Consider the following 11007-nt stretch of genomic DNA (forward strand, 5'->3'; position numbering starts at 1 on the left):
CCGAATACTATTATTACTACTTCATATCTATTTGTTTCATTTTAAAAATTTACAGGATCATCTATTAGACTAAAAATAATTTCGATACAAAATTACTAACAAGTTAAGTCTTTTTATTTTATATATTATGTCCTCGCCTTCTTACGTCTAATGCCTAATCAATATTTTATTAACTATTTAGTTTAAACGCAAAATATGTGCTTCTAATTTGACATCAGTTTAATTTTACATAATTTATCCGTACATAAGCGTTGATAATTTTTCCTAGCTATTTAATTATAACCGTTATTTTTTCGTCATATAACCTTATCGAAGTTTTTGTTAAGTTAACTTTAATATGATACTAATTGAGAAATGCTAACATTACTTTGCTAAAATTATTATCATCTTTAATTGCTAATATAATATTTTATTATTGATATTGATGGTTTCTAACTACTCTTACAAAATTACTGAATCCCATAAATATTATTAGCATTTATGTGATTATAAACTGTTGATTCTACATATAAGTCAAGGTACTCAATAAATTTCTATGCGATTCTCAAGATTTATCAATAATACTAATCTCACTATTTTTAGTATTGAATTGTGTAAGTGTGCATACTTTTTAAATTAATTATTCTCAAATCCTTATTGGCTAAAGTTATTGGTGTACCCTACAATTTTTACTTCACTACATACACAAACAACCAAACAAACAAATCAATCAATCAAATAATTATTTTAATTATTGATGGTTTTTAGTGATTAAGATTTATCTCACAAACCAACCCAGTTCTAGACTAAACTATTTCACTAACTGGCACTGGCTATTTCAATCTATTCCCATGTAAGATCTAGTAGTGAGCTCTGATACCAACACTGTAGCGCCCCCTAAGCTAGCAGCTGACTAATCCAAGAGATTAACTAAATAAAGAGGCACTACGAATCTAATTCAAATAGTTAAACATTCAATTAAGAAATCTGCTACAAAACTTATCCCAAAACTAACCCCGCTCAGAATATATATACATGAACTTCTCTCAAATGAGACATATACAATAGTCAATTGGTTTACAGATACAATAAACAACATAATAAACATAGAAGAAGTTAACTAATTAACGGAGTCAACACTTGTGGCTTTCGCTGCGCAACTCTGATCTGTCTCTGAAAACTGAAAGTGGGAATAATTAACATTTAACTTCTAAGTAATCATAAACAAGATTAAGAAAAACAATAATTTTTTCCCAGACATTAAATAGTGACCAAGTCACTGAGATACACAAACACGAATATGGACAAGCTCTTTCTTCAAACAATGTATACTATGGTTGTGCAATTCCGAACTCGCAAATCCACACCTAATCGTAAATATGGATGTCGACAATTCAGAACTCGCAAACTGTCGACCGACATAAGCATAAAAGCTGAATTTATGTAGATATAAATGCTAAAGAGCATATCCTCACAGAAGTAAACAAACATGTATATGGACAAACTCCTTCTTCAAACAATGTATACTATGGTTGTGCAATTCCGAACTCGCAAATCCACACCTAATCGTAAATATAGATGTCGACAACTAGACAAGTGCAGCCACAAAGTTAATATCCAAATTACTATTTTACCCTCCGAAAAAATTGATAAATCTTCTTCACCCAGTGTCCGAATGACGCGTGCGGGTAGTCCAATATGCATAACTTTTCGAGATCTATTCAGTGATACTAATTTCATATCTAGATCGTTGTTAGATTAAATCATATTAGTTAACGTTCGAGTTACACTAATCGAGTTATTAGTGGCTAAGACGTCTCTTGACTAGTCTAATAGTGCTGACGAGCTTGAGGGTCTTTACATTGATGATCTCTTTTAAATATTTTAAGTTTTAAGTTTTTAACACTTTGGGTGGTTTAAGTCTTTAACACTTTTTTTGATGATTAAAGTTTTTTTTTTTATGATTATGGCAAAACAAGTTTATGCATGCTCCAAACTCTGTTTTGCAAATATAGGTAAACAATCGGGCTATAAGACTGCACCTATAAACCGATTGTTGAGGCTCCATCATGGAATCGGTTTATGTGGGGGTCAGTATAATATGATTCTTCATGCCTTAAAAATGCAGTTGTTTTTTTTTGTATCTTTTTCTAGTCAAAATTGGATTACATATGTAGTTATATAAACCGATTACTTTAGGTGGAAACTCAAATTTTTTACGTACATGGACACAATCGGTTTATGTTTCCAAACATAAAAACGGATTACTGTAGACATCAAATGATAATGGGGTTTTAAGGACATTTAAGAGGACAGATTGTGCTCAATTATTTCACCTTTTTCGAAAAAAACTAGTTGTTGGAGTCTTTGTCTCTATATATAGAAACCTCATCCTTGGACACAATTTTCCTCAAACTTTCTCATCGAATTTGCTCCTACTCCATATACTCTACAACTACGCATTTCATATATCCCCATACAAGCATGGCATTGTTTGACTCCATCGAAGATTTGGCAATCACCAAAGCATGGTACGCCCAAAGTCGAGTTCTAAAGATATATAATAAATTTAGACAAGATTACCCAAAGAGAAGAAGTCTTCAAAAAATCCATGATAGGCACCAAGTCATCTTAGATGCGGTAGTTGCTTTTATGGCTATTCAACAACAAATCTTGAATGCTAGCTACTTTATCTTGTACCTTAAACAATTTGTAAGTATTTTTATGGTTTATTCTACACAATCTACTTTTATCAATTTGTAACTAACAAAGTAAGTTTGTGTCATTTTTTTTAGCACGAAACCGTGAAAGCGCGCTACTTGGAGGAAATTGGGGAATCATTCACATTCGATGAAAGCTATCACTTCATGGTATCCAAAATTTTGGGAGTTCAGCCCAGACTTTATGGTGGGTGAATCAGGCTCGGATTCCTCCGACGAAGATTGATAGTTTTAGGAGTTTTTGTGGGTTAATATCTATGTAAATCCTCACGAGACTATAACTCGTCCACTAGGGTCACCTATGGGATCAAAGGCCTGATGCACATGCTAAGTGTATCCGTGATTCCTACGAAAAGGAGTAAGTTTGAAATGAATGAAAGTATGAATGTTTTTTTTTCTTACGACCAAACAATCGGTTTACATATGACGCCGAAAAAACGATTATAGGAATCAGATTTTATCTATGCATACTTTAACCGATTATTTATGCCCTTCTTGAATACCAAAGAACACTACCCAGAATCGGCTTACTAGTGCATGAACGTTAACCGATTCTGGGTAGTTTTTCCCCAAAAAAAAAAACAAAAAAAAAAGTTGTTTGATGTTTTGAAGATCGATTTATATTAGTTGATTTCACATCTAACACGGTTAATTAACACCTAAAACAATTAATTAATACTAATTAATCAAGGATAAAATGGGTAGAAAGGGAATAGTTGGTTAATGGGTTTTGAGAAATTTTTAGTAACAGGCCCCAAATAAATGCCATAGGTCCCAAACTAGCTAGGCAGGCAAAAATAACAGTGGTTTGCTCATAAACCATCTCCAAAAATAACAATGATGTGCAGTCTTATCTTGAGGATTTATTTTTTTGGATAATAGATAAAATTGATTTCTTTTTTTCTATTGGTTTAAAAAAAATATTTTAAAATAATAATTAAAAAGATGACATGGAGGTTATTCTGAAGGTCTAGATAAGACTTTCTCAGTATTCATCTTCATCTTAGTTTCGTGTCTTTCGATCTGGCATCATTTTTTTTTGCTCTAAATACTGCCTAGCCAGGAGCACGGGAAAATATGCTCGTCCACTATGGGGAAAGCACTGGGTGGTTTATCGAGCGGCCAAGAATCTGGCCGCAGTTTTCACTGCTAAGCTTTTTTTCAAAGGTATCCCTTACCGTACTTCCCTTTCCAACCTCCTTACCCCTAACTGCTCATGTCTCTTCATATCTCTCTTACTTCTTCATACCTAATTCTAAAGTAAATTTCTGGTTTTATATTTCAAAATAAAAGTTCATGATTAGTGGATTTTCTGATGAAGAAATGTAAATGAAAATTGTGATGTCTGATGAAGAACAATATTCAGATGTTGTAATAATTGAATGAGTCAAATAAGGATAAATAACTGACAACCACTATGATACAACTACATTTAGGACATATACCGAGAATTCTAGAGCCAAAACAAGTATTCACAAGAAGATTGTCATTTTGAGGGCATAATTTTACCATCAGAAACTAATGCACAATTATATTCTTTCCAACTTTGTGTACGCTAATCAAAATTTTCAGGATCGATTCTGTAATGCCCCGACATTTGGTGATAAAAATTATCGATCAGCTTTGTCAGGTGCAACGTTAATTTCGTTGTCAGTATGTATGATGCGTGAAATATTAAAATTCATAGTCTTGAACAAAAGGTTATTACAACCCTAAGGATTCTAGGTTATGCGTGTCCAACGGATTCTACCGATGAGTACATTCGAATAGGAAAAAAACTGCATACAAGTATTTTTCATTGTTTTGGGAAACAATAATTAATTATTTTGGTCCAACATTTTTACGAAAACAACTCAGGCGGATGTTAGAAAATTGCGAAAGAGGACAGGGGATTGATAGGCATGTAAGATAATCTCGATTACATGCATTGGGTATAGCAAGGATGCCCTACCTTCTGAGCATGTCAATATAAAGATCATTGCCCAAAGCCAATTGTTATTTTCAAAGTTGTTGCAACTTATGGTTATTGGATGGGCATGCATTTTGGTCTTTCGGGTTCACAAAATGACATAAATATTTTGCACAAATTACCTCTTCTTAAAGACCTAAGGTATAAAAAAAATTCTCAAGATTAATTTCACAATCAACGGAAATCACTACTTTCATGGGTATTAGTTGGCGGATGAAACTTATCTAAAATGGTCATCTTTAATTCAAGTGTACAGTCATCGCTCCCATGGCTAAGTGGATCATTCATGAAGTATTTTAACAGGAAGTGGGATTTGAGGAAGGATGTTGAACGAGCGTTTGGAATTTTAGATTAGCTTTGGGTTGATTCTGTGCCTAGAAACTATGTTTAACTACATGAGTTTAAGGAGTAGACTTGCGAAACTTGTTTCGTGGTTGAAAAGAATCAAGATATATATAGTAGGACATATCCCTTACCTGGGGATATATAGCATGCCCGATCCCTGACATGGGGATGTATAGCCTGACTGGTCCAAAGGATCTCTACCAGGACCGACCCCAATATATGTTTTCAACATAAAATTTAACCTAAAAATAAATTTTCGGTTTGTATATTACTTTAGGGTCTGCATATCTCGAAAATATATATGTATTGCTTATTTTGTGGGATTTATTCTTTGTTATCATACTTATGGTGATTGGAACAGATATCTCATATGTTCTCATAGGTTAAGCTCTTAACTCTTTGTGTTCGTTACTGGCTAAAAGAGGAGTAAACTATTTTGAGAATTGAAATACTGATCTTCTCACGATTACACTTTAGTAAATATGTTACATGGATTCTGTAAGTGTTCTCTAGTTGTCGTCTTTCCTCCTTAAAACCCTAACTGGCGGGGAATAAGATCGATAACTTTAATCTCTACGTTTGTACATGGCTAGAAAAGATATAATTATTATGTTGAATTATATCACTAAAATTATCATCTTTGTTCGTAACTGTCCTAGAGCTTAGTTTTTTTTGATGATTATTTTTCTCACGAAAATAATATATTTTAGTGCCTCTAATATTAAGATCGTTGTTTTTAGCTTTTTTAGTTCGTAAATAGAGATAATAGAGAAAAATATTTGGGATAGAAATCTACTTTTAATTGGTGTAGATGAAAAAATATAGCATTTGCCCAATATTGACATCTAGTATAGGTCCTACGAGCTAGAGTGCTGAGAAAGAGCCTGGGTCGATGTCGGGCAGACGAGTCTCTAGTACGTGCAATACTTAAAGGACATCATAAGCTCATAAGCACGACCTGAAGACGAAGACCAAACCACGTGCACGATATGATTTCTGAAGACCATAACGAAGATATAGATCGAAGACACAACTAGGAGTCAAGATTGAGAGCCCACGACCTCGTGTAAGGGTCTCGTGACAAGGAACATTAACCAGGTCGAGGAGATCATTCGAGAAGGAAGTAATGTTTGAGTGGATAATGACGTCATCTCCAGCTAGATTAAGGAGGTTTCGAGTTATACATGCTTCTTGTGTAATAGCCACGCTAATATGAATAGCGAGAGAGGCAATGCTTGTAAACCAAGTACAATGTACACAACTTTTACTGATCAATAAGAAATATTTTTCAATGATTTTGTCTCTTGATACTTTTTGGACAGACAATCTGACTAACAGAGAAGATAACCATAACCCATCCCAACTGTTTAAATCGAGATAATAATATGTAAGAGTACAGTAATTGATCATGATTGGTGATCAACTAGATGAATCATCGGATCATAACTCTGTGTAGGTACGTATACGAAGTCTCTACTCCCCTGACATGAAATATGCATCTTCATTGGGACTAGAAACACTTTTTAACATCTAAATTATGAAATAAGCATGATATATCGTAATCTTGATGTTTGGAAAATGCTTATATGGGAGGAAATGCGTTTTTCTAAAGAAAAAGATTGATATATGTGCATGATTTTTTGACCTGAAAATGTAGATCTAAGCTTTTTTATGCATAAAACGTATTAATTTTGAGTTTCTCGTGATAATTTACATGGATCATCGCATTATAATCATCCAAATATAGATCTAAAAGTGATATGCACGAACGACATCCAATCTTACATCCTAATCGTAACGATGCATTATTACTTCGTTCTGTTTTGAATCTTGTTAATGATGAATGTTTTAAGCATTACTACTTCGATCTGTTTTGAATCTTGTTAATAATGAATGTTTTGAGCATTTTGATCTCCCTAGTATGTTATCTCACATTATTTAAGCTTTATCGCCTCGATATTGAAGCATATTATCTAACAGTTATATAAATCTAGCCTTTTCTCATCTTTTTCTCATCAAGAAAGCGTAAAAACGAATGATCTGAGTTCATCATCAAATGATTCAGTATATATATGTGTCGTCATTCTTACAGATCTAGCTTTACCTCATAATTTTGATTTCATACGTGTATAAATATTCACATGATTTTATTTTAATAACATTATATCCACAAATTGATGCGATTTATGATATATGAATGATTTAGGAAAAGATCCTTAAAAAATTATTCTCATGTCATTTTCTAGCTACATCTATAAAGTATAATTGATGTTCGATCCTCCTGCAAACATGTGATTTATGATTGAACATAATAACGATATAATCTATCATCGAAAGTCAAAACAACAATCACAGGAATTTGAGACACTTCCTCACATCTAAAGAAGATTAACATCTGGAAAGATGTATATCTTCAAATCTGAAAACCACGTCGTGAATTATCGATTTTCATCTGATTCACTTACCAGTTTGTTATAAATCATCATAGATCTAACTGCCAAACAATAAATATGATTATTGTGTCCTCAAATAATCTTCCAGATTTAGGCATAAAATAATAATTACCCCAAATCAAGAAAGAGTTTTAGGGTACAAACTCTTACGTGTTGATTGTCACTGTGTAGTACAAACACATGATAAATTCAACACCAAGAAGAGTACTACCTCCACGACCTAAAACAACTTCCCTAGGTCGGACACCAACATCTGAGATGGCATCCTCGACAAGCAGAATGCCTCAGGCACATACGCCAATTACTACACCTCATATACATGCAACAGCTCCAGGTCGAGATAGTACATCAGCCGACCTTCAACCTGAGCCAACTACCTCACGAGGTAAAATCGCAGACATGCCATCCACTATGTTGGTCCCAGAAGGTCAGACAGTTAGAAGTTTTGGTAGGACAAACAGTGACACCTGTATCAAGGATAAACCTGCCAAAAGCTCCACCTCTAAGAGCAAGTCTTATGGTGGAATCCAAACTATTCCAAGTGTGGAAAAACCATGGAATATCAAGTATAGTGGCTTCCAAGTTGGGGTCTTCCACAGAAAATCCAAGCAAGGTTCCACGGTTTCGTGGAAGGGTTCGTGGAATCCATCTGAACGCCAATAAGAATAGCGTTAAACGCAATTAAGAATGGAGCTAAAAAAAAACGCAATTAAGAATTGCGTTTTTTTTATCCGTAGATTTAAAATGAGTTGTTGAAATCTAACGGCTGAAAAAAAAAGCTCCATTCTTAATTGCGTTTTTTTAGCTCCATTCTTAATTGCGTTTTTTTAGCTCCATTAAAAATTGTGTTTTTTTTTATCCGTAGATCTAAAATGAGTTGTTGAAATCTAACGGCTGAAAAAAAGCTTCATTCTTAATTGTGTTTTTTTAGCTCCATTAAGAATAGCGTTTCTACTGTTCCACCATTACACTTGCGCTTCCATCCACAGTTCCAAGTGCTGAGGTGGCGTGGAAGATGGATGGATTCCACCATAAGACTTGCTGTAAGCACCTCTATTGTGGTCCATATTCCACATGAAATACTTCAAGATTTACTGAAATCCATCTCAAATTTAATTGACAGGGTTAATCAGATGACTCCACCAGCACCTGAGATGCCAGAACAGAGGAAAGCACCTATTCCATCCTCCTCAACAACTAATCTAACTCATCTGCCGAGGACAAGCCCGGTTAATCAAGAACAACTACGACAACGATTTGGTAACCGGATCCCACTCACTAATCAGTATCTGTCAACAAGTAGACAGCAAAACTCTGAACCAGACTTGTTGGTCCCTACAAACACTATCCAGGAATCAGTTGATTCTAATCTAGAAAGGATATTTAAAGAGCATGAGGACAGATTCAAGCTTCTTATCAATAAGCCAAGGTCAGACTCAACCTATACTTTTAAATATGGTCCATTTTCAAGAGAGATCAAAGAATGTCGAGTCCCATAAAAGTTTCACTTATCTCATTTCAAAGGATTCAAAGGGTATACCAACCCAAACGAGCATGTCTTTCACTATGAGCAGCAGATGGCTTTGTATCTCGAGAACACATACATCATGGAACGCTTCTTTCAAAACATCTTAAAAGATGATGCACTAGTATGGTTCAGATGCTTTCCATCCAACTCAGTTCATAAATTCAACGACATCAAAACTCTCTTCATTCAGAATTATTCCTCCAATATAAACAAGCAGGTGTTTTGGAAAACGTATTAAGAATTGCGCAACAACTCGATGAAAGTTTCACAGACTTTTTAAGGAGGTTTAAAGCAGCAGAAACACTTGTAGATAAATATCAAGAAAAATTTATCTGTGCATTTTTCAGGACCGATCTATAGAAGGGTAAAATCAGAGACTCATTTTCTTGAAAAGTTATAGAATCTCTCGAGGAGGTTTATCATAAAGCTGGAAAATGGGTCAGGAGATAATATGACCAAGAACTATCACCTGAAGTAGCCAACCGCAAAGTTTATTCAGGTGGACAACATTCATGTGACAAAAGGCCCTATTCCCCGAGATCACTAGATTGACCTTTTAAAAAAAGAAATTACAGAGCTGAATCAGCAGCGAAATGGCTAGAGGAAAGCAAAAAATTTGCAAAATTCAATACACCTCCAAAGGTCATACTGAAACATATGAAAAATAAGCTGTACTTCTCATCTCCAAGAAAGATGAGAAATGAAGGAAATAACAAATCGTTCTGTGCTTACCATGAAACAAGTGGCTACCACGCAAACGGTTGCAAAAATGTACTAAGATTCATTGATGATATGCTGAAGAAATGACATCTGACTGAGTTTGTTGCACTAGAACTAATAGCTCAGAATAATAGATCTCCACCTAGACAGGTCAAGGGGCTAGTAAACATGATCCATTATGCGCCTCGATCTGGACCTGACGCTCAAATCGACCTAACAGAAAGAAAGAGGAAACTATGTGAGCTTAACGTAACCTGATTAGACCCCAGCCGTGAAGGATTGTTACTCCCACCTGATTGAATAAGGTTCACTACCAAAGACTTAACCGGTGAAATTTCCCGCACTCAGACGCCTTGGTAGTTGAACTTGTCATTGGCGGATGGGATTACAGGAATATCCTTGTACATCAATGATCAACTTGTGACATTATATACCTCCAAGTAGCAGAAAATGTGGAGTTCACTAAAGAAGGAGCGCTGAGATAACAACTCAGCAATTATGGGTTTTAACGGCTCAAGGACTTCTCCGATGGGTGAGATCACTCTGAGAGTGGAAGCTGGACCTATCAAGACAAATGTTGCTTTCCTGGTATTGAATACCAAGTCACCCTACAATAAAAATCTTGGTAAGAGACTGGATCCACGCAATGCAAGATGTACCCTCCATATATCATCAAAGGTTGAAGTTCATGACCAGCTCAGGGGAATACGTAATCAAGGGTAATCAAGTTATCTCTAAAGAACTAGTCGTTATATCGCTAGCACATCAAGAGGACCCCAATGGAGGTCAAAGGAGATAGCAATCAAAGCTGCTAAGGAGGAGAGCCAAGATAGAAAGAAAACTCACCGAACTATACTCTTTAGCAACCAGCACAAAAAGGGTCCTGACGACAAAACCTGAAGAAAAGAAAATACCTGAAAACCCAGGTCGGGAATTCTAAAAGAGGTAGTAGAACTCTTAGAAGAAATGAACCTGGGAACAGATGATAAACCCAAGACTACCTTTGTGGGAAAAGATCTCTCACATGTAGAAAAGCTGAGCATGATCGAATTATTAAAGAAGAACATCGACATCTTTGCCCGGAAAATATCAGACATGCCAGGTATCGACCCATATATTGCTTGTCATTCATTATGTATTGACCCATCTGTTAGACTTGTGAAGCATAAAAAACGAAAAATTACAGACGAGCTATACAATGATGTCAATGCAAACGTTGAAAGAATGCCACATGCTAATATAATCAGAGAATCTCAATACTCTACCTGGACATCAAACATAGTTGTTGTCATG

The 11007-nt window shown here is 35.1% G+C and overlaps 1 long non-coding RNA gene across 1 annotated transcript; it reads right to left on the bottom strand.

Annotated features, from left to right (window-relative positions):
• Positions 1-9500: 9500 nt before the first annotated feature.
• LOC113285661 lies at positions 9501-10701 on the bottom strand. Its single transcript, XR_003328847.1, has 3 exons — positions 10561-10701; positions 10007-10322; positions 9501-9927 (listed from the first exon to the last, which is right to left on the bottom strand). It is a non-coding gene; the product is annotated as an uncharacterized LOC113285661 (long non-coding RNA).
• Positions 10702-11007: the final 306 nt, after the last annotated feature.

This window comes from Papaver somniferum, chromosome 6 (genome assembly GCF_003573695.1).
Source record: "Papaver somniferum cultivar HN1 chromosome 6, ASM357369v1, whole genome shotgun sequence".
NCBI lineage: Eukaryota > Viridiplantae > Streptophyta > Magnoliopsida > Ranunculales > Papaveraceae > Papaver > Papaver somniferum.